The sequence below is a fragment of the Haliotis cracherodii genome, unplaced genomic scaffold (genome assembly GCF_022045235.1).
Source record: "Haliotis cracherodii isolate W230 unplaced genomic scaffold, xgHalCrac1.p SCAF_2, whole genome shotgun sequence".
In the NCBI taxonomy this organism is placed as follows: Eukaryota; Metazoa; Mollusca; class Gastropoda; order Lepetellida; family Haliotidae; genus Haliotis; species Haliotis cracherodii.
The window spans coordinates 19296887-19320652 of NW_027266275.1; the positions used below are offsets into that span (position 1 = coordinate 19296887).

The window sequence follows — 23766 nt, forward strand, 5'->3', positions numbered from 1 at the left end:
TTTTAAAAATTTTGATTTTTCCTTTCCTGTTGAGGCAGTTCGTCGTGGTTTTATTGCACACATGACTGTTTTATTACTTCTCGCTTTTACACATCATAAATTACCTTTTTAAACTTTAACTTACGTGCACTCACACTCATGATAACGATCATGATGCATGCGACAGCGTCTTTTCAGTGCGTTAGGAATATATTATCAGTACATGTAAAGGAAAGTAAACACTCGAAAATTGGATTTGACCAAAACTTACAAAACGTTACTGGACTTTAAGCTGTCGACGAAACACTGCAATCGTAAGGTTCAAAACATAAGTATGATATCCGTAACAAATACAACCCCATTAAAAATAATTTCTTATTTGTTTATTTTCAGCCGCTATCAACTATGAGTGTATGTTTTCTTTTGTCTTGCGGTTTACAAGCATGCTAACATAAAACATAACATAATTGCCCATCAGTGTATGTGTGCTGTCTAATTAGTAGGTTTGTTAATCAGTGTTGGCGGTTATAGACTTTATAGAAGAAAAGGGAGTCAGTGTTTTAGTGTATGTACATGTGTACTATAACATCTTCTTTGTAATTCCATTTTAATGGTTTTTACATTTTACTTTGAATGTCTTTGCACATGCGATACCATAATTATGATGTCTGACAATGACATTCAAGTATATCTTCTTCTTCTTCTTCTTCTTCTTCTATAAAAGTTCTGTGATTCTAATGATACAGTTTGGCGCGATACGGTTCACACTTCAATAGTAAGTTCGCGATACCATCACTAGAAGATGTGCCAAGAACCTGACACCGGTCGCGTTAGTGAAACAGATTCTACCATCTAAGAGAATGAAAAGAAGCTAACCCAAAACCCATGTAGTATATTTGAGTCAATTATTGAATCAGTACATACCGGAAGAAAATAATATTTTAAATTTAATTTTCAAACATATTTTATATCATCGTTATATATACATGTAAATTCTCGTTTTGTATCGATATGAGGTAACTGTACAATACTTTTATCGAGGCGCAGAGTATCGCGATGCATCGAATGTTCGGCGAATCGTTATATACACTTACACACTTCCTGACTGTCTTGCTGCGGAGAACAAATGGCTTGTATATGTGTAAACAGCGGCCCCTGGGGATGTTCTTTTACGAATCATTCTAAAACGATATGGACACCGGGTGTTTGTCAATGATGCTTTTATGGACATTATGTAGACACGATATTGATAATAATCAATACATATCTACCGAATATATATTCTGTTCAATGTTCCTCATTCAGTCTTTCTTGACAACGGTATAAGGATCTATTCCGAAACGTCGCTTTTTACAGTATTAAAGAAGTTGGTATCCATGCATTGTGTCTACTTTGTCATATCTAGCGCGTCGTTTACGTATAACAAATCGTTAATCAAAATACAGTTAAAACGAATCGGTAGTAACGGACACATCGCGTGATTATACAGTGAAACCTCGTTGACTCGAAGTCGTAAAGAGGATGTCCAAGTAATTCTCCATTCCTTAAAAATAATGAAACAGAGGCCCCAAAGAGGCCGAGGCCCATTATTTGTAAGGAATGGAGAGTTACAAAGCTATTCTCCAACTTAAAACACATCTCTACTCTTACACTTACACAAAATATTGTAAAAAGCCAAAACACATGCCTTGTAAAGATAAGCTCGCGACGGAGCAAGTGCAACAGCGGCAGAGAACACAATCAACTCTCCATTCCCTAGAAATAATGGAGCGCCCAAACAATAGAATGACGTCACATATGTGTTTTAACTCAAGGTATTCGAAAATATAGATATACCCGCAGTTCTAGAAAAGCGGAGTGCCAATATTCGACAAGCGTGGGTCATATCGTCGATTCTACCGGGATCATATCGTCGATTCTACCAGGATCACATCGTCGATATTCTATCAGGATCATGTGGTCGAATATACTGGGATCATATCGTCGATTCTATCGGGATCATATCGTCGATTCTATCGGGATCGTATCGTCGATTCTACCAGGATCACATCTTCGATTTATACCGAGATCATATCGTCGATTCTACCGGGATCATATGGTCGATTCTATTGGGATCGTATCGTCGATTCTACCAGGATCATATGGTCGATTATACCGGGATGATATCGTCGATTTTACCAGGATCATATCGTCGATTCCTTTGGGATCGTACCGTCGATTCTACCAGGATCATATGGTCGATTATACCGGGATCATATCGTCGATTATTCTGTAATGTCAATACGTGACCTTAGCTACATATCAAGATAACTGACTTCCGAGTTGAGAAACATTGACTTAATAACTTCATTTTGTGTAAAACATATACACGTAAAGAGGTTGTTCAGCGTGTGTTGTTAAAAGTGATCATGTTAACGGAGTTTGATATCGGGGATATCGATCCTAAAAGGTCATGCGTGTCATTATGTCACGCATATGTGCAAAGTGACGTCATCACTCGTCAAGTGAGTGCTAATTGTTCTAAAAGCGCCTCGCATACCTATAAACTCAACCTGAGGTTGTATATACGAGCGGTTTATTGACCCAACACACGAAGCAATAGATCCACTAACCTGATCACAGTGCGAAATGACACCCGCTTTCTGGTATAATCCGTCCACCAATTAGCAAATCAGATGAGAAAAGCATGTTTTACACACTATCAAAGAGGCAAGTAAAAAAACGTGTAACATAAATCAAACGGATTAGTTATAGGGGGTAGTGTTTCCTCTAAATACCCTGCCATGTAATCTGATTGAGACCCCGATACACGTAATAGTTGGGTCACTTCTTGCTCTCACGAGGGGTTTGGCCATTCATCGGCGCGTGTCTTAATGAACTCAACGCTGTAGCTTGCGTCAATATTTGTAAAACATATCGAAGCACTTCATTCATGTGTTCGATCAGTTGGTATTGAGACGCAATACAATGGTAACATCATATCACCGATGTTTATGCCATATTTATAGATACATTAAATATTTATGTATTTCCCATGTTTATTAATATCCGTGGTAAAATATGGTGTTGATATGAAATAGGACAATTTGGCGTTTGAAGTTTGTGTCGTATTGTATAGGGAAATGTAAGGAGGCGTCAGATGCATGGTCTATATCGGAACGAGACCCTTATTTCTGGTGTTAGTTTCAAAGAGAATGGATATCTGAAATAGTTTCATTAGCTGACGTGGGATTTAAATCATAGAAATGCTTCTATTTAATTTATTGAATCTTCTAAATAAAGTATTTGCGCTAATATTGTTTATATATCCAAATATTACGAATATTCGTTCATCGCGTTTTTTCTTTACACCCTGGCTTTCGTTCTCTGACACTTTCTCGCACCTTCCTTCTATTTCACTCTTCGCCCCTCTCTTCCGCCCCCTAAAGCGTTAATTCTCACACCATATGCCTTGATAAATGACAAAAATATACATTGTATTTTGATTTGATCTCAAAGACCTAAAATGATGTCTTTTTTATAATCCACCAAACTGCGCAAAAGAAATGCAGATAAATTAAAGTCTTACAATGAGATAAACTTGAATGTTACACTATACAAACAATAAACAATATACATATTCACTATATTTCTTCGCTTCCCACAAGCATATATAGTAAAAACAATAAATTGTAATCTTTTCAATATGTATAACAACTACCAGTGATAAAATGTGTTTTTTCAATAACACTTAGGGGCTTCATTCCTTGTCTATGGATCACTCGGGAACGTGTTAGAGCAATAAAACTAGTGGGATGGTATACACGAGGCTAACATTATACTGACAAACAAATAAGAAACAAATTCGACGAGGCGGTTTCTTTCTTCGCTTTTCTTCGCTTTCTTCGATACACACTGGACTTCTGTACCGATAATTCAGCCGACAAAGACGCTTTCATACGCACGGCACATATGCGCGTTGGAAAATATTGTGAGAATAAAGCATAGGTTTTGAAACTGTGTGTGAAATAGCTCGGCTTTTGACATCTCGCGGCTGATCTTATGACAGAGGGCCCCGGCCTCGCCTTGGCCATATCATCGTGTAGGAGATAATCTGGCTTCAGTTTGTCTACAAATACACCAAACCCCTTTGGCCAGACGGAACAGATTGCCCAAGTCTCAGAACATGCTCCCTCAACATCTTCTATATAAATTCTCACTTCCAAGTTGAATAACTCGCTCAGTTATTTCCTGTTCCGACTTAAAATCATGTCATATAAATTCCTAACACATTCTAAATCTTCTTGTAATGTAAATTATGACATTGCCACATACTTTATTAATTTGATATTTATTACAAATTCTCTTTAACCATTCCAAAGACGTTTAAATATCCTTAACGAAATAGCCTTAAACGAAATAACCTTAAATGGGAAAGTAATAATTGGAGTGCTTTTTGATAACCCACGACATATATACCGACAATGAATTGGTGCCATATTAAGTAATTACATTCAGATTTAAAAGTCGGAAAAACTGTGTACTTGCACAAGTGTGTTGTGACTTCGCGCGTTGTACAACTTAAAGCTGGTTTAATGTGTAACGAATGTTCGGATTAAACGGGGATTAAAAAGACATAAGTTTGCAATAGCCGGGACCGTTGGATATTCCTCCCTAGCAAAGAAAGGTATTTTTTAAACTTGTACATATCAAGTTCTACACCAGCTCGTCAACAATGGGACACGGGGAGAAAGAATAACGCCTATTTGTCTTATAGAAATTACACAATGATATTTCAAAGTTGAATGTAGTATCTCTTTCTCGAGAAAAAAAAACATTAAACGATTAAATTGTCAGGAAGTACATTTTACTTGAATAAAAAATAATTAAAGTTGATGTTCATACAAACTTGAAAAGTATTTGTTAATGAGAATTCATTTATAAAAGGGGGGGGATGTTGGGGAGACAAACAGGTGCGCAGAAGGGTTTTATGATGCAGGCTTTCAATGAAGACTGTGTGTGCTTCTGTATATGAGGAAGTTATCAGGAAAGGTAATATACTACAGGCCTTTACCCACTCATGCTTCGTTACTTTAAACAATTGTGCTTGCGGTAAATGTTGACGTGTATTAGACGGATTCACTGTTGTGTACTCCTTGATAACTGCAGCAAACTCACAATCCTGAAACTAAACTGCCACACACCCAAAAAGAAAAGAAAATGTATTTAAATATTGTAGCCAACACACTGTAAACTTAAGGTACAAAACATAACTAATATCTCCGTATCAAATACATCCCCATCAAATAACAACTTCTTGTTTGTTTCATTTTCACCATAAAAACATAGGTATATAAGTTTATAAGTGTAAGTGCTGCCGGAATTCTTCCACCAAAGAAATTTATTGCATCAACATGCTAACAGAATAATTTGAATACATTTTCGTCTAAATTTTTCACACCAAACAAAATTAAAAAAACCTTTTCCATGGTCAAGTATTCTCGCACTGCTTTTCTGTCTTCTTGTTTTTTATGCCGCTTGAGTTTTAAACTGTTCAGAAAACCAGTTCTTAGAATGAGCGCACTAATCAGCCTGAATTGTCAAGCGATAGCTGGAATAGAAATAAATAAGCGGAAAATAAAACATGTTATGTCCCCCTTGACACTAATACTGGGCATTAATAATATTGACCAAAGGGTTAATCAACAACGTCTAAACAGAATGGAAACATTACTTGGACTACTTGTGTCGTACAATATAATTAATTGTGGAAGTATTGTGCAATATGTGGTTTTCTAAAATCATCAGTATAATCGAACTTTGAATACTTGCGAGAAGCAGATATAAAGTTAACCGTAGTATATATGTATAGTAGGTATATATGTATCTGCTTGTGGAAATGACAAGAGCATATCGCTACCGCCGTCGTATGCGACATTCAGACAAATACTGGCTTCATTTCATTAATTGAAAATGTTTTTCCTTTTTTAAAATGGAATTGACTCGTCGATGGAGGGAATCTACGGGACAGAAATATGATTTACAAACTGTGCGGTACACTGTCATTGATGTTTCTCATTTACTGGTACTAATGACACAGATACTAACCATAATCAAATCAACTTTACTATTACTTATGATGATAGTAACGATCCGGATTAGAATAGGTCTTCAGCAACCCATGCTTGCCGTAAAAGATGACTATATGCTTGTGGTAAGAGGCGACTAACGGGATCGGTTGGTCAGGGTGGTTGATGCATGTCATGGTATCCCAATTGCGGGGATCGATGCTCATGATGTCAATCGGTGGATTGTCTGATCCAGACTCGATTATGTACAGACCGCCGCCATATAGCTGCAATATTGCTGAGTGTGATAAAAACAAACAAACACAATCTCTGCTGTTCCTTCTTTCACTCTTCCTGCAGCAATTCCTGCTGCTTAAACTACAATTTACTTGAACTGCTTCCACACCTTCTTCGGTACCTCTTCCCCTACCCGTTTTTCTCTGCCCCCAATCCCCCCCCCCCTCCCTTTACTCCTGCTCATACATCCTCCTATACCCTACCTGCTGCACTACTTCATCCTGTACCCCTACCATTACCCTAACTCTACCCCCCTCCTCCACCCAACACCCACCACCCCTCCCTTTACTCCTGCTCATACATCCTCCTATACCCTACCTGCTGCACTACTTCATCCTCTACCCCTACCTTTACCCTAACTCTGCCCCCCTCCTCCACCCACCACCCTCCCTCTACTCCTGCTCATACATACTCCTATACCCTACCTGCTGCTCTACTTCATCCTGTACCCCTACCATTACCCTAACTCTACCCCTTCCTCGACTCCTACACTATCCCTTCTTGTTTTGTATCCCGCTCCCTCCCTCTAACCATTTCTTCCAATAACCATAATCCTGCCCTTCAATGCCCCGCGCCTACCATACCCAAACCCTATCCTTTTTACATAAAATATTTCTCTCTTTGTGTTTTGATATGTGAAATATTGCTAGATTCATTTGCATATTTTGTCCATCTTGGCTTTTTTATGTTAAAAAAGCAAGAAAACTCAAACTCAACACCCATCCATATCTCCACACGTACCTGACTCCATACGTCTAGGTCTTCTCCAGCCCGACCTCTACCCTCGAACCGTTCCCCTACCTATCTCTACTTCTACCCCTACCCCACCCACAAACCTTACCCATGCCCATGCGCATGCCATACCTCTACCTCTACCTCTACCTCTACCTCTACCCCTACCTCTCCCTCCACCTCTACCTCTACCTCTACCTCTACCTCTACATCTACCTTTAGCCTTACCCCTACTTCTATCTCTATCCCCGGCCCTCTCTCTACCTCTACCACGACCACTACCCGTATTACTACATCTACTCTATAAAGTAACCTCATCTCCAGCCCTACCTCAACCTCTATTCCTACACTCCTACTCTACTTATCATTATCTCTACCCCTACTTCTAACCTACTCTAATACTAACCCTATCTCTACTCCTACCTCTACCTCTATCTCTAGCTCTACCTCTACCTCTTGCCTACTCTAACACTAACCTTATCTCTACCCCCACCTCTCCATCTACTCCCCTGCCTCTACCCGTACCATTATCTCTACCAATTCTCCTACTCCTCCTATCTCTACATCGCCCCTACTCTAAAACTAGCTTTATCTCTACCCATAACCTTACTTCTACCTATGCGTCTACCTATACCTTTACCTCTATCTCCAGCCCTATCTCCACCTCTACCAAGGCCACTTCCCCTATTTAACTCTAATCTAAAAAAACCTTATCTGTACCTCTGCTTCTATTCCTACTCCAAAACTAACCTTATCTCTACCCCTACCGTTACCTCTACCTCTGCTTCTACCTTCACCTCTACCCAAACCGCTAAACTACCTCTGTCTTTAACTCTACAGCAACCTTTACCCCTACGCTACCCCTTACTGTATCTCTACCTCTACATTACCTGTACCCCTACTTTATCCACATATCTACCTCTACTTCTACCTCTACCTCTACCTCTAACCCTGACCCTACCTGTAACCCTACCTCTACCTCTACATATACCTATACCTATACTTTTACCTTTACCTCTACCCTTACCCCAAACCTCTACATGTACCTCTACCTCTACCTCTACCCCTAACCCTACCTCTACTCCAAAACCCTAACCCTAACCCTAACCCTACCTCTACCTCTACTTCTGCCTCTACCTCTACTTCTACCTCTACCTCTACCCCTACCACTACCCCTACCACTAACCCTAACCCTACCTCTACCTCTACTTCTGCCTCTACCTCTACCTCTACCCCTACCCCTACCCCTACCACTAACCCTAACCCTACCTCTACCTCTACCTCTACCTCTACCTCTACCTCAACCTCTACCTCTACCTCTACCCCTACCCTAACCCTAACCCTAACCCTAACCCTACCTCTACCTCAACCTCTACCTCAACCTCTACCTCTACCTCTACCTCTACCCCTACCTCTACCCCTACCTCTACCTCTGCCCCTGCCTCTAACCCTAACCCTAACCCTAACCCTAACCCTAACCCTAACCCTAACCTAACCCTAACTCTACATCTACATCTACATCTACCTCTACCTCTAACCCTACCTCTACCTCTACCTCTACCTCGAACACTACCTCTACCACAACCCCTAACCCTACCTCTACCTCTACCTTTACCTCTACCTCTACCTCTAGCCCTACCTCTACCTCTACCTCTGCCCGTAACCCTACCTCTACCTCTACCTCTACCCCTACCCATATCTCTTCCTCTACCTTATGTCTATCACTCCTCTACCTCTACCTCTATCTTTCTCCAAACCTACCTTTACTGGGAGGAATGGATGGATAGAAGACGTCCGATAGATTAAGGCTATTTTTCACATTTTCTTGGAGGGGGTAGGGGGCGGTGAGTTGACTGGGGGAGGAGGTACGGGTGGGGTAAGTAATGCAATTACCTCAAGGTCTGTGTGACGGCTCTAGGCATCTTATAGTCACTTACGGTCCCCTCTATCTGTGGATGCAGGGCATCAGTGGGGTTATCCTGGCTCAAGACTGATGCATTCGGAAATTGAATTAACCACATAGCACATTATTTTCATTCAGACATGAATTCAATTATGTGTCTGTTGTCAGCGAACATCAACATCATCATTACCAGATGGTATTTTAGTTGACTGTTTTAAGTTGCTTTAGATTTCCAATGTATATATAAAGCAAATATCATTTTCGTAAAAGACATAATTTAAAAACAATGTAAATATAATCGTAATGTGTATTGTTTCATTGAATTTTGAGCATATTAATTTTTCTGCATTCTGCATGTCTGTGTAGTAATAATATAACAGGCAACTCCAAAAGAAGTTGGAAAAATACATAAAGAGACATGGGATAATTTCAGGAGTTTTAAAATTCAAACCTCGTTGATATTTTTCTTCTCATTCCCGAGCTTGTATTAAATTAAACTGTCCGTCACGCCTCCGTCTTGACGCAATAAACATTTATTCCGAGAGAAAGTAACTACGACAAATGCATATACCTGGCCACAACAGGTGAAAGTCTGGATTACAAACTTTTCACATAAATACTGTTCATTTTTTATGTACGTCAGATGTAAATCTATTTTCTCCTCATATGTGATTCATTTCCAAGCCCCTCCCCTACTGTTATTTATGAGTATTGTGTATGTATTCTGTTGTGCACGTAATTTGTAAAGTTTATTTTGTCGTATTTTTTATTCATTTTTATTTTTCCATTATTCATTTTTAGTGATATTGTTGGGTTTTTTAAAATACAACTACTGCAAATAAGAAAATAATACGAATATTTCGAGTTAAAGTATTCAATATTCGTTTTAAGGTAATTTAAGAATGTCAATGTATTTCTTCAGTGTATATTTCACACTCATAAATTCTAATTCAGATTTATTTACTTATACTATAATATGTGTGTATTCAAATATTCAAAAAAAATAATTCATGACATTAGCCAATAATCTACATAGTTGTCCTCAATAATTATGTTAATATCCATTGTGAAATATACAACGAATGTAACGAAGGATATATATATATATATTTATTTATATATGCTTATCCATCATCATTGACGATACAAGGTCACGTGTATAACTTTCCTGAAGCTATTGAGGAACGGTATATTGAAATAGACAGCAATCTGAATACTTGTCGCCAGTGGTGTGACAGTGGTGAGATAGAGATTGCGATGTTGTGGGTATACCTCTCGCGCTCGACTCCGTCAGGGCGGGTAAGGTGAGAGATGGCCCAACTCCTCTACCCTAGATCGAGACTACTCCTCATTCACTGATCACTTCTCGCCTAGATCAACTCTCAGACGCTCTCTCCCTCCCTCCCGTTCCCTCCCCCATTCATGGCCGCCATGTTTGTCCCATTAACAAACCACGAGCCCTCTGCATACAGGTAAAATCTCACCCAACCGACAAATATGTCATCACCGCTCGAACGGCGTAGAAAAAAGAATTTGTAACAGAAACGAAATCTTCCAATTCCATTAATAAATTTGCTCGATTTCGATTTAAAAGTCAACCCTAAAAGTTTTAAGAACGTTTCTGTATATATAAACTTATCCAGTTCACCCCCCGTAGCTCCTGATTTGCCATCTATGATCACCAACTCGAGACGACCTGATTGCAATTAACCCGTCTGCTAAGGACTTTGCGTTTAGAAAAAAGATTGCCTCGAAGCGATAGCTTCAGAAACCTGCAAGGTATTTTCTATTTACAACAACACGGCAACACCTCTTATAGTATCCCCAGTGCTGTAGTTTATTCGTTACTTCCTTCTGGCGTGCAAAATCTTACCCCGGCTTAGGACTGTCCAATGATAGAGAAAGATGTTAATTATGACGGCTAGAAATTTCTAACTACCCCCCGTGATCATTGCAACGGTGTTGTTTTTAGCAATGGCAATCGAAATAAAGCTAATAAGTGTACGTTTTCTACCCGACGTGCAAAAATTCGTTGAGATCAGAGCGAGGGAACGTAAATCCTGAGTCTCGCTAATCCCTCAGCGGCGGCCATGTTTGAGAAGAGAAGCGGCGGGGAGAGAGCTGGCTGGTCTGGGCGAGGAAGGCGACCATACCCCGGGCTGGAGGGACGCTAGGGAGGGGCAGGGAGGGGGGTCAGGACGCAAGGGGGTCGGAATGTGAAGCTGAAGATCGAATAATACTCGAAGTCGATCGTTACAGACCCCTGATCATGGACTGTGAAAACAGACCACAACAGGATTCCCAGTAAGTAAACACACAATGTTTTTTCATATGCGCATGATGTTTATCGCCGTAGAATGATGAAATTATAACCTGAATGTGTTTTGTTATGATCTTAAGTTTCATTCTAAATATTGTTTGTAGCTTTATAGTGTGACGTTTTGTTTATTTCGTTTGAATTCGATTCCTTTGTCTGTGTGAAGAAGATTTATAGTGAATATTGTCGATTGGGTGTGCTATCGATTGTGTTTAATCTTATCATTGCTTTGTTATTTCCTGTGAGGAACACATCTGTAAATATGTCAATATGTTTATTATCATTATGACTGTTCAGTGTGTGTACACACGCCGTTCGATACATAATTTATCCTTGGCATATCATGATAACGATATCGAGAGATGGTGGATGATGGGAATTATTACAACGAAATATCAAACATATCTCCTGCCAGATGTTACTCATAAGTTTTATCGCATACATATATATTGCCGTTATATCTATTAACACAAACCGGCCCTGAACTCAACCCCGGATTGACTCGTTCTGTACAACCTGGCAGCCACCAGCGACATCCGCCATTTTCTATTCAAAGTGACTATGCTTGGCCTAATGCGACGAACGAAATTCCCGAGGGATTAGGACCCAGTTCACAATTATTGCACAAATTTGAAACAACAGTCAAGTTTGACTACGCTGATTGTGGATAATGTGTAAATACAAGCCCGATTCCTACAGTGTAACTAACAAACAGTTGTTTGTCGTCAACACTCACAGGAAGATCCCAGGCGCCATTTTGGAGTAGCTAGGGCCTTCAAATTGAGGAGAAGGTTTGAAAATTTGCACCTTCGTCTCATCACACCTGTAAAAGCTTTTATCTGCACTCTGCTAATTTTTTCATGATCTTATATAAATGCATAGATCCACAAAATCCGTTAATCAAATCAGCTTGCTCACTGAGTCAAAGAAAACTTTTTTAATTTTTTTCACAAACGGTTTTGTCCACAAAAGCAACTAATTTTTTACCATCAGAAAAAAAAACACTGAAAGTTAAAACTTCTTCATCCGTCTCAAACACAGCTACATCAACTCGATGTAAATTTCATCACCAGATCAGCGCGACGATGTAATTGCTATTTGGGATGTCGATTTCACATCGCGGGCTAGGCGCGTCACCCCAATTGCAATTAACATGTCGTGTTTCTACGTGGACAAAAGGCTGGGCTATATCGAAGTTGCTACCCCTACAATAGGGTGCCCCGGGGCAGCAGCCAGAGGCAGGGCAACGAAAGACAACCCTACCTCACGGAATACCCCTAGGTAGTGATATGCACAAGGTAGAACGTGGCTAGTAGACGTCCTGATTGCAATAAGCCTGGTGACCTCAAAGCCTGGGGCAATGATCGCACGTCAAAGGTCGAAAACATATAAGAATTAATTTGAGCAGGATTGTTTTGAAATCGCAGAGAGATAGTAGCTATTATCTTACCAAATTCAGAGAACACGCGAGTTCATTTGATACAGGTGTAAATTAAAGCCAAACAATTCCAAATTAACGAAATTGTGTTTAGAAATTCAACCTTCCATAATTTAATCCAGTTTTATCACAAAAAATGATTATGCTACCGCAAGCAGCGCACAGAAATACACTAATATTCAATTACAAATTACTACTTTTTTCTTACAACAATAACTATTCAACGATGCAGATACACAAACAGTTATATCTCTAATTTGCGTAAAGGGGCTTAACCTCAAGAAGCTAATTCACTGTTATTACTGACATATCAAAACTCTGCAATCAGCACTACAACAAACAGATGCATCATTGCGTTATGTGGTTGCTTATATTAAACAGTCATATAGACATCAGTCTAAAGGTATACCAGAGAAATGCTCTCAGTAAGTGAAATAAATGACAGACGATGCCTCTTAAGATCGCTATGATAATACTCTACGCCATAACAGTCTATCATAACGAATATACAATAGCCTATATCAGCAGTCCGCTGAACAAACACTCATTGTAAATAGTTGTAGACAGTCATGATCGTGTTTGTGGATCTAGGCACTAAAATACAGCTAATGTAACGGCTTTTTGTCCTATGCTAAAGGAGTGAATATCAAAGTAAACAGAAAGAGAGCCTATTTCCCTACTGACTACCATATACAGGGATTCTCAACGACTTTATCGTATGGAGGGCGATAAGGGCCAAACTTAAACGAATTTGATACAATTCTGTATGTTGTGATCACTGTTATCTGCGAAACAATTATGCTTTTTCTCAAGTAATCTTAAGCCCTAAATTATAGAAATTACTAAAATTATTACATATTTTCTATAACTCAAGAGCCCAATTCAGCTAATATGAGAAAATGGTAGATGCAGACCATTTTTCCTATTCAAAATACAGTTTTACAGTATGTTTAATTGTAGTGATACAGTTTTGAAATGGCAGTTATATTTTCACATCGGTTAGATGCAAACTGATTTAAAACTAGGGATGAACAACAGAACCATATTTCAGGAGATAACATTTTGCACAGAAATGTAAATGAGCAAATGGATAACCTCCAATCCCTTAAAGTGCTTCGAAATATGTGTGTGGAATTACTGTGTGGAGTAAGTGTCTGAGTGATACTTACTTTAACCAAACAGTTTATTTCAAACGATGTAGGTTGATTTGCTTTATCAAGAAACTGGTCGATATATGGGGGGATATGTGAGACCACAAACAAACTAATTCGTAGGAATAACACCATTTAACCCACTGCTCTTAACCGTCCTCGAATATTGACGAACAGCTGGTTATATTCATATAAAAAGCAGAACATTAAGTTTGTTATCTTTGTTTAAAAGAGCAATAGTCACTTCCTTCACTTAAAAAAACTAAAAGAACTTGCAATAGATTTTACCAAAAGGCAAGTTTAAGAACAAATTAACGAATTTGAAACACAAAGGTGCATGTTTGCCTAAGCAACAGGAGTCCATTTTGACAGTTGTGCTTATAATGACGCCAATCAACCATTGCATCTATAAATTGCAAAATTCATGGTTTCCACTTCAACCGCAGCTGCCGGCGTTGTGTAAATATCAGGAATGCCTCAAACTAAATAAATAGAAACAATGTTATTAATAATATGAAACACCTTAAACTAAAAACAAACCCTTTCAACAATCAACCCAAAACACACACAAATCAACATTGACCGAGAACGATACAAAACTATGGAAGAACATTGGGACCAAATTTACTAAGATACCCGAATTATCAGCTTATGGTACAGCGATATCGGTCGTCTCACTCCGACTATTCCCACATTACACACGTCATAAAAATAATTACTATCTGTATGTGGGTCAATGGCGGTATTTAGCTTTGGGAGTCCATTGTGACCCATAAACCCACAGAGAGCAATTACACTGAATGTCATGTTACTGTGGAAACCTGTAGGACAGAAAAAAAACACCCATTTATCCTACAAATGCCAGAAAAGATTTTTATCACAAGTTTATGTGACTCTGGAGCGTGAAGTACAGTTGTATGTGCTTTCATTGTCAGTCTCGCGGTATAAACTGTGCACAGGTCATGCATGAATCATATCTGGTGGCCATATTTGCTGTTATTGTTATTGACATTTTGATTTGTAAAGGTTTTCTGTAACAAATATCACAATGATTAAGCACACAACCCGGTATATGTATTATGAAAAAACCCAGATTGGATATCTTAGTTGATTTTAAAAACAATCAATAATGTTTTCAGAAACGTTCAAGTTATTCCTTAACTACAACAAGGTTAAGCTAACATCACAGAGAATGATTTTCCCCGCACAGACTACAGTACAAACGTTTATATGCTACATGAGATGCTTATTTAATTAAGTAAGTAATTACAACAGCTAAAGGATCTGTAAGGACAAGGCATTTCTGTAATAATAAATTAATACATATTGTCATAAACAAGCACATTATTTTGCTGTGTCGGTGTCGACATGAAAGAAACCAATCAACTTGAAGATCCTAAGTTAGCCAATGGGAGGCCTTGGCTTGTAACGAGGTCAACATTTCAACCAATCCCAAAGTTCTCATATGACTTTTATTGCTTACGTGTCATTCGTAAACGTTTTCCTCAATATCTTAGTATAAAAGATAGCTTTTCATGATTAAAAATATTTGGAAACCATGTGATAATAATGTATAATATTTACATTTATAGCTTAGATAAAATTATTAGTTTGTTTCATGAAATTCGTTCAGTGAAATAGTGTGAAGCACAGCCGTACAATTTGACATGAAAGGCATGTATATAAGATACTCTGTGTATATTTCATAGCTATAATAAGGAATTAATTTTTGATTTACATAACAGGAACATCCTATCTAAGAAATGACCAGAATTCAGACCATTAAAAAATCATCCATAAAAATATTTTTGCTCTCAAATGCTTACTGTTGCTCGAAAAACAAACACATTAGTATTTCATTTTGATGAGCAAAAGACATTGGTTCGAACTAAACACACCTCCACCGATTTGGCGTATAAAATCATTCAATTTCGTTAATGGTCGAATATCTGAAATCTCATTTGAAATGAAAAATCTCAAATCGTGCATACAATTTGCTTGCTTTTCAGATATCGAAAATTGGACATGTATGTTTGAAAACCCCTACGGGGACACTTCACTAAGATTTATCGGTGTCTATAAATATTTCCTTTTGTCAGTTACATCAATGAATTATGCTTTTAACATCCTGACAGTTCTGAAATAGTCACCGTGAATGGTGACATACAATCTTCGACATAGACCGATGTCATTGCTCTACATAACGCTAACTATGTGTCCCAGGCTTCATCAACGGGGGCTGGTTTTAGAGGCCTGCATAACTGGTAACCGCCTGATTAGGTCGTCTCGGTAAACATAATGGATGACCTATGACCCTCCCCTTGAGTCACGTGATAGACAATCACGTGACCGTTCTGGTATGAAGTGAACTCATGCGGGGAAAGAGATAAAACAGAACGAAATTAGCACCTATGTATGTCATACGACAGTGGAAATGGTTTAATAATTACCGCAAGGAAAGATTGAATGTGGTGTGATTGGATAAATTGCCACTTATAGTGTCTGTGTTGGTTTGTTTGTGTTTACAAATGACGGGTTGTCCATCAATTCCGATGAATGCGATGCGACTGACCCCTATATGGACTGTAAGCTGAAGTGGGATGGCCTCTATAGTTGGGAGTGTTCTCTCCTATAAATTACACATGTAATGTACACACATGGCCGATCTAATTGAGTATTCACTTCATCATACTATCGTCTAGAACTCCCAATGTTCTGATTACACAATAAACGTGACTTAGATAAATGGGAGGCACACAGCGTTTTGCATTGTGCACACAACGTATGCACCCTGGTTGATCGATTCTGAAATAGGTTTTTAGTTTTACATAGATTTTTTGACAAAATAGTTTGTTTTGTTTTGTTTTGTTTTTGTCTTTTTGTTGTTTTTTTATAATTCAATTGAAGGCTAAATGTACCTAGTTTATGGAATATATTTGATAAAACACTGTCGAACGCCAATACTGTAAACACAAAATGATATGAATCAACGACAAAACCGACGCTATTATGGATGGAACTATTTTTTATTCAGCAACTAACTGGTATTGTTTTGCCCTGTCGGATTAAACCGTCGTTTTAGTTTGACATTCAGGGTAAATAATCTACATCGTCTCATAGGATGTCCCTCATTTCGATACTCCAGGCTTCCTGGGGAACGAGGGGGCCACATGAATGGGAAGAGTAATGTAGGGGATCCGTTTCTATTTTGGACAAACGCTTGACAGTCAGTTCAAAAGTAAAACTATTCCAGTAAGAATTGTAGATAAAATACCACACCCTGTTGTTTCAAAATGATATCCATGGACAAACACCTGCAGCGGCTTCACACTGCATTCGTATTTTACATTTCGTATTAGATGGAGACTGTTTGAAATATATTCGGTTATACATAAAATTGTAAAAAGCACTATTTTTACACTTTCTTATGAAAGTTACATAAAATTGTAAACAAATTTATTTTCTAGCTACTGTTAAACAAACGAGTAATTCATGTACATTCCGTTTAGCACATTTGCCATGTAGATTTTGTTCAATTTCTATAAATTGTATTTTGGTTTTGCAGTAGCCTGTGCGCACCTTTAATTAGCTATTGACATGTTAACAGTCAAAGCTTTGACGAGAGTAAAGCCATGTACAATAATTTCACACATTTGTTATAACATTTGAAAATAACGAAAAGTAACAAAATTGCACCTCGCTCCAAAACATTAGACAGTATAATTGTGTATTTGACACCCGCAAATGTGCTCTTATAAAATTTAAATCAGTTCTAGCGTGATTCATTTAAATATCAGGTCGTTGTATACCATACATAAACGTTAAGCAGGTGTGTGTGGTCCTACAGTTAAACAGCCGTTAAAGCAGAGGTCATTTTAAGTCACAATGCCTCCACGCACTTTCAAGGTGTTATTTTCTTTTAATTGTCTACAGAATACAAAAGAGACATAAATTACCGTATACTGTGACATATCACACCTAACAGAAAATAAAGGTGCAATACATTGACTTAGATCACCGACTTGTGTTCATCAGACCTGATACATGTGTGTGTTAAATCTGTATCAGAAAATGTCCCATTTATACTTATCAAACTAACAATAGATGCGTAACTTTAGCGGAGTGTTGTTATAGACATATATCAAGGTATATGCCCTGATTCTTCCTCACTGGTTAAACAGGCATTATTTATGATATAAATCCAATCTAGAAACAATGTCCCTGAGTGTTATTTAAACAGGCAAATTTGCAATCCAGATCTGCATGTGTAACGTATTGTGCAGTGTCGGTGCACGCAGTTGTGCCCAGTCAGTGTAAAATACTTTAATCTGGTATTTTTAGTCGTTTCGTAACCCGATTCGTTCTTCTTGGGCGCAGATAAGGAAAGGTCGGGGACCAGTTATTGTAGCCAAAGCTTCGATGACATAAGGGCAGGGAGCAGCAATTGTTGGCAAATACTGTGATGACATTACGTCAGAAAAGACGAGATAGGGAGGACCTGGGTCTGTGTCACGTTAGGGAATGCGGGTCCAGCAACGGGCTGAGGATTAACAGATTTCTCAACCCTTTCATCTGTGATTAGCAAGGGTGGATTGGATAGACTCGTAGCTGTGAAATACACGTTAAGGATTACGAAAACACGTAGTTGTGGATTCGCATATTATTTGTTTACTTTTCAAAAATAGAAAAAGGCTTAACCTTCAAATATGGCCACTTCTACACAGAACGACTAAATAAATATCATTTTCAATCTTCCTCCTGTGGTAAAAGCATTGAATTTTACATTTTGAAGTGGTTTTAGTGAAACGCTTTGATTTTGCAGCAAAACGAAAGCTGAAATTGTTTTTTGTTTTATTTTTATTTGTTAAATCCTGACTCTGTAAAGAGTAAATTCCATGCTTCAGTTTTGAAGTAACAAACCATATATATGCATAGATTTGTCTTATGAATTGACAAGCCAACCGAAAAAATGTGGAAGGGTTTGATAAATCAGTGCCAAATGTTAACAATTTGTCTTCAACGACGAATTTATTGTTAAATGGAATTATCACCTTTGAGTTTATCAGGTACACTGAAATATCACAGTATTACAAGCGTCAAGCAGATATCATACTGTGACATCGGACTTTGTCCTACTGATAGACGAAATGTAGTTTGAAATTCCGACATCGATTACGTCGGGAGTTAGAACGGAGGTCAGCTTGCCGTCACCGCATTGGCTGGACACTACCCGACGTTATCTATGTAGATGAGGCGTAGCCTCGTTCTGACGTGGAGTGGGCGATCCAACCAATGGTGTGGCAGGTTCAAGTTTGGGTCAGGTGTAAGGGGTAATGTTATGAAAGTAAGGAGGTTTTGTGTGAATAGATTACTTAGATAACAATTTGAGTTTCGACGTTACTTTGAAACACAAGAATTTATATTAGCTCTGTAAGGTGAAACTGGTACGAAAGAGAAATCGCCATATCCCATCACCACGAATCCACACATTACGTATTGATTTGACGCGGTAATTATTTAACAAATCATGCCTTATCTATCTGTTAAATATTTCTGTTAAAACACAACAACCCAGTCAACAATATCTTTGAGATGATAATACAATACAAAATTGCATAATTTGATACTATCTTCCTTTCAGTAATTTACAACCTTAACATGCCAAAAATCAATAAAAACACTACACGATAATATTCGTTATTGTAAAACACACATTTAGATGTCAGACTCAATCTGTATTTACTATGTATTGCCTTCAGTCTGCCCGGTTCAGAAAGAGCATTAAGGCACTAACTGACGTTCGTGAACGGGGTTTCAATGAAATATTAGGTTATTGTGATTTTATTATTGAATTGCCTTGCGTAACTACCATTTAGCAAAACATACAACAGCGATGTAGACTTAAATGCCTTAATGGGGTAATGCAACAATTAGACTACGCGTGAGACCTTGATCGTTAATAGGCCATAATGAGAAAAATAATTCAACGAAATATAAATATTTGATCTACCAAATAGTACATTTTTAGCAAAATTTGCAAGTAAATATTATTGCCTCGTCTTCAGTATAATTAATGAAAGGTTAAGAGGTGATATATCTTTTAAATCGTTACTTGCTTTGTGTTAGTCTGTTTGTCTCTTAAAGCACGCCCCAACGTTCGTGGGTTCCTTGCAAGTGGTGTTGATTACATCGTCTTTGATTTATCAAAGACTGTATCCCCAGACTAAAGTCTCTCGTCCTATCGTATACGTTAGAATTGGACCATTAAAAGAGATAAAATCACAAGTAGAGGAACCTTACCGTTTACCCTTCACTGCGCTAAGATTCCACCTCCTATTCAGTATTCCATCCTTTTATTCACATTACAAATATTCCATTGAGGTTTAAAATGCCCTCCTACAGAACATGTGACATTAGGATGCTTGATGGATAACTTTAGTTGCGTTTTATTGTCGTAGTTATTTCATTTGAATTTTAAAAAACTGCTGTCATCCTAAAACAAAATTAGCCGTCAGTTTTCGAAAAGTTTGCTTTTCTCTGAAGGTCTGAGTCTCTAGAGAAACACATTTCCACAGATAATTTGCGAAGTTTATCTCATTGTTGACGGGTTTTACTGTAGTCGAAGGTTTCTCGTTGCACTCATGCACGTGTTTGGCATTTGAGTCTCATGTTTATGAAAGAAAGTATTTGATTGGCCGCACGTGACCATCGCGTGACTATTAATAGAAGTCCTGCAGCCGTAATCGACTTCCGTTCTGGGTGTGAGGATCGGGGATTGGGTGAATTCATCACGTGACTCTTTAAATTCAGGCTACGTAAACAGTGGAGGCGCATAACCGAGGTTCGCTGTCGTAAAACAAACCCTCGTGTAGTAATTGGCAGTTGGTTCAAAGTTGGGCTTTGAAGTTGTCACATTTTCGTTTTTTAATGGAAAGGTGCCAGATCACGAGAACAAGGCTCCCACGTTTTCATGAGCTTCAAAGGAAATACAGAAACATATCAGTCCGATCAATATTTTACTTTCAATTCTTTGGGCAATTGTTAAGAAATTAGTAAGATTATATTTGTTTTGATATTAGTGATTTTGTGAGAAATTAATATTAAATAGATAATAACACCATATTTTCAGATAACGATAACCGATCACCACATTGGTTCATAAAGGACAAAATACGTCTTGATATGATAAAATATTTGTACTTTTCACTCACAATTTACCATTTTACAGCCCTGGTATAGCTTCTCGCTCGACTGCGTATAAAAGGAAGCTACCTTTTCAGATGCCTATGCATATATCGTTTCCTTCCCTGGGGATTTTTCGTTTGAAATGTGTCCCCGTTTCCCCAATGATGGCCTCGTATTACAAAGGGGGGACGGGCTGAGAGTTGATACCCCATCCCCGTACTCAGGTATTCGCTCGGCTGACAACCCCAGAAAAAAAATTACTTTTAATGTGCGGGGAGTCTGCCCAGCCTCACCCTTCGCGCATTACTGAGATGAATCGTTTAAAAAGACTTGTCCCAAGATAACCAACTCCTGCCTCTGTATTATACTTCAATGAATGTAGACGATGGGACAAGTTGCCCTCCTTTATCCGACTGACAACGGGTGCTGTGTATAAAAACAGGAATGAAGTCCCACAACAACGATATTCCCTAAAACACAATTGTGAAAAAAACCGGCGCTAAATTTCTATCTCTATCCTCCTACCCTTCCATCCATACCCCCACCCCACCTCCTTCCGTTTTTTTATGAGTAATCGTATGATAGTGGTAAGAGAAGCATAATGGTGGCCAAGCCAACCAGATTTTGTGACCCATTTTATGTTAACTAGTTACTGAATACAGATCGGTCGTTATTTGCCTGTAGTCGCGGTCGTATTGGGTGAAACCAGTATGAATTGTCAACTAGAGTCATTATAATAGACCTAACTCGTGTCTTTGTCGGGTCTGTTAGGCGGGGATTAGTTTATTAGAGTCTTACTCAAGTCATTCACATAGAGGGGATCTTTCACTCTTTTAGGGTAAACCGCTTCGACTTGGTCGCAAAAAGACGTCAACAAAAGCAAGATCAGATAAATAGACGCACATTGTCATCAAGTGAATGGGGGATCGATGTGAACATGTATGTGTAAACCATAAGAGTCATAACGAGAAGATCGGAACAGCATAAAATAAGTGACGAGTTGACCCTACAGTCGACTCGGGCAAACAAGTCGTGTCGCAGGGTTTGAATGACGTTCTCATCGAATATTCAAAGAATCCTCTTTAGACTTATAACTGTTGGAGCTAAACTTGTTTGTAAGATTAATCCTTTTATGCCTGGAGTGGTAGTAGTGGACTCCAGGGCTAAGCGCTGTGTTAGGCCACAATGGAGTCTATAGGGCAAATATGTACGGTGGGATTATCCTAATGTTCATTTAACGAATTTTACAATACTATGCCGGAGATTTTAGGTTTTAGTGATTAAGCGTATTTATTAACATCGTCTTTTTAGATCCCTTAATCCTGTAAGTGTGGTATATGCTTTACCTCGGAGTTATGTTGCGCCATTATGTTACGGCCCAGCCCCTGATAGCAGCATGCGGGCTACATGTAACGAAATTTCGCACATTTGCCAATTTAATTTATACTTCAGTGATTAAATTTGTACCTGCTATAAGGGTCATTAGGTTTCTCGAAAGACATTTTGTCACTTTCGCGTAAATAGGGCTCGTTGCTAACACATTATATTACCATCAGAATCTCGCACTCCTCTTCTGCATGCATGATGTTTTTTTATATATTCCCATAGTATGTTTTCGTTAATTTTATGAAAATCACAACACGAATGTTCTGCTTGTTCTGCTTGTTCTGATTCATTGTTAATATGTGTGCAGTTTATGTATATTTTGATATATTTGTGACGCAAGAGTCTTGAAAGCGTTCTCAATAATATATAACAAAATATCAAATATATCAAATGTTCATATTTTTCTCTCTGTTAAAATCACTTCAGATTATTTGAATTGGCTGGCACACCTATGGAATATAGTTGCTGCAAACACACACAGAATCAGTTCATAATTACCATCATGCATTTACAACAATAAAATAAATATCGAATGGAAAGATATGTGTAACTCAAATAAAAGTGATTACTGACACATAAAATACAGATGCTGAAATAGGAAAACTCAGATGTATAAAACATAGAATATATACACATATCATTTATTGTTGAGGTACCAAATATATCTTACACGTATATAGATTAATGGCATATATTCTTAACAGGTTGTAAACTTGTATGTGCTTATTTGACTTCAGCTAAATGATGTTATTCTTTCAATCCATAGTCGTTGTTGTTTCTTGCACAGCATTTGTGGGCAAAGGGAGATAATTTCAACTATGTTATTAATCATTTCTCGCTCACATTACCGTTTTATTAAGTGGAATCAGCATTAAAATAAAAAAAAACATATTCCAAGACCATAAATCAGAATCACTCGTATGAATATTGATGTAATGTAGAAGAATACACAATTAATCGCGTTGATTTCGTTTGATATGGCATGTACTTTGTGCAATAACGAAATATAAATACCCAAAGCATAATCGTGATGATTATGACAATAAACTACGTAATCACACCATAAACTATGACGTGAAACAATTGCTGATCCTAATTACGCTCAACATAGGGATTTATTGCAGATTGGTGAAGAACACGCCCCCTTATATTCGATTGGTCTAATAGTTATCAACGAAAAAACAACAAATATGCGTTTTGTGAAAATGACTATGCATAATTCCTTTCGTATAGGCATATATTATATTTGTGGTTATTCCAAACATGTCGACTGGTTGTAAATAAAGCCGCATTGACGATGCAAAGGTTTAATTTTTGGCAAAGCTGACGTA

The 23766-nt window shown here is 38.1% G+C and overlaps 1 long non-coding RNA gene across 1 annotated transcript in view; it reads left to right on the forward strand.

Moving 5' to 3' along the window:
• The first annotated feature begins 11032 nt into the window (after positions 1-11032).
• Positions 11033-23766, forward strand: part of LOC139469143 (uncharacterized) — a 47340-nt gene continuing 34606 nt past the window's right edge. Inside the window, exon 1 of the long non-coding RNA XR_011653707.1 lies at positions 11033-11262. This is a non-coding gene — a long non-coding RNA (uncharacterized lncRNA). The remainder of the gene's footprint in view (positions 11263-23766) is intronic.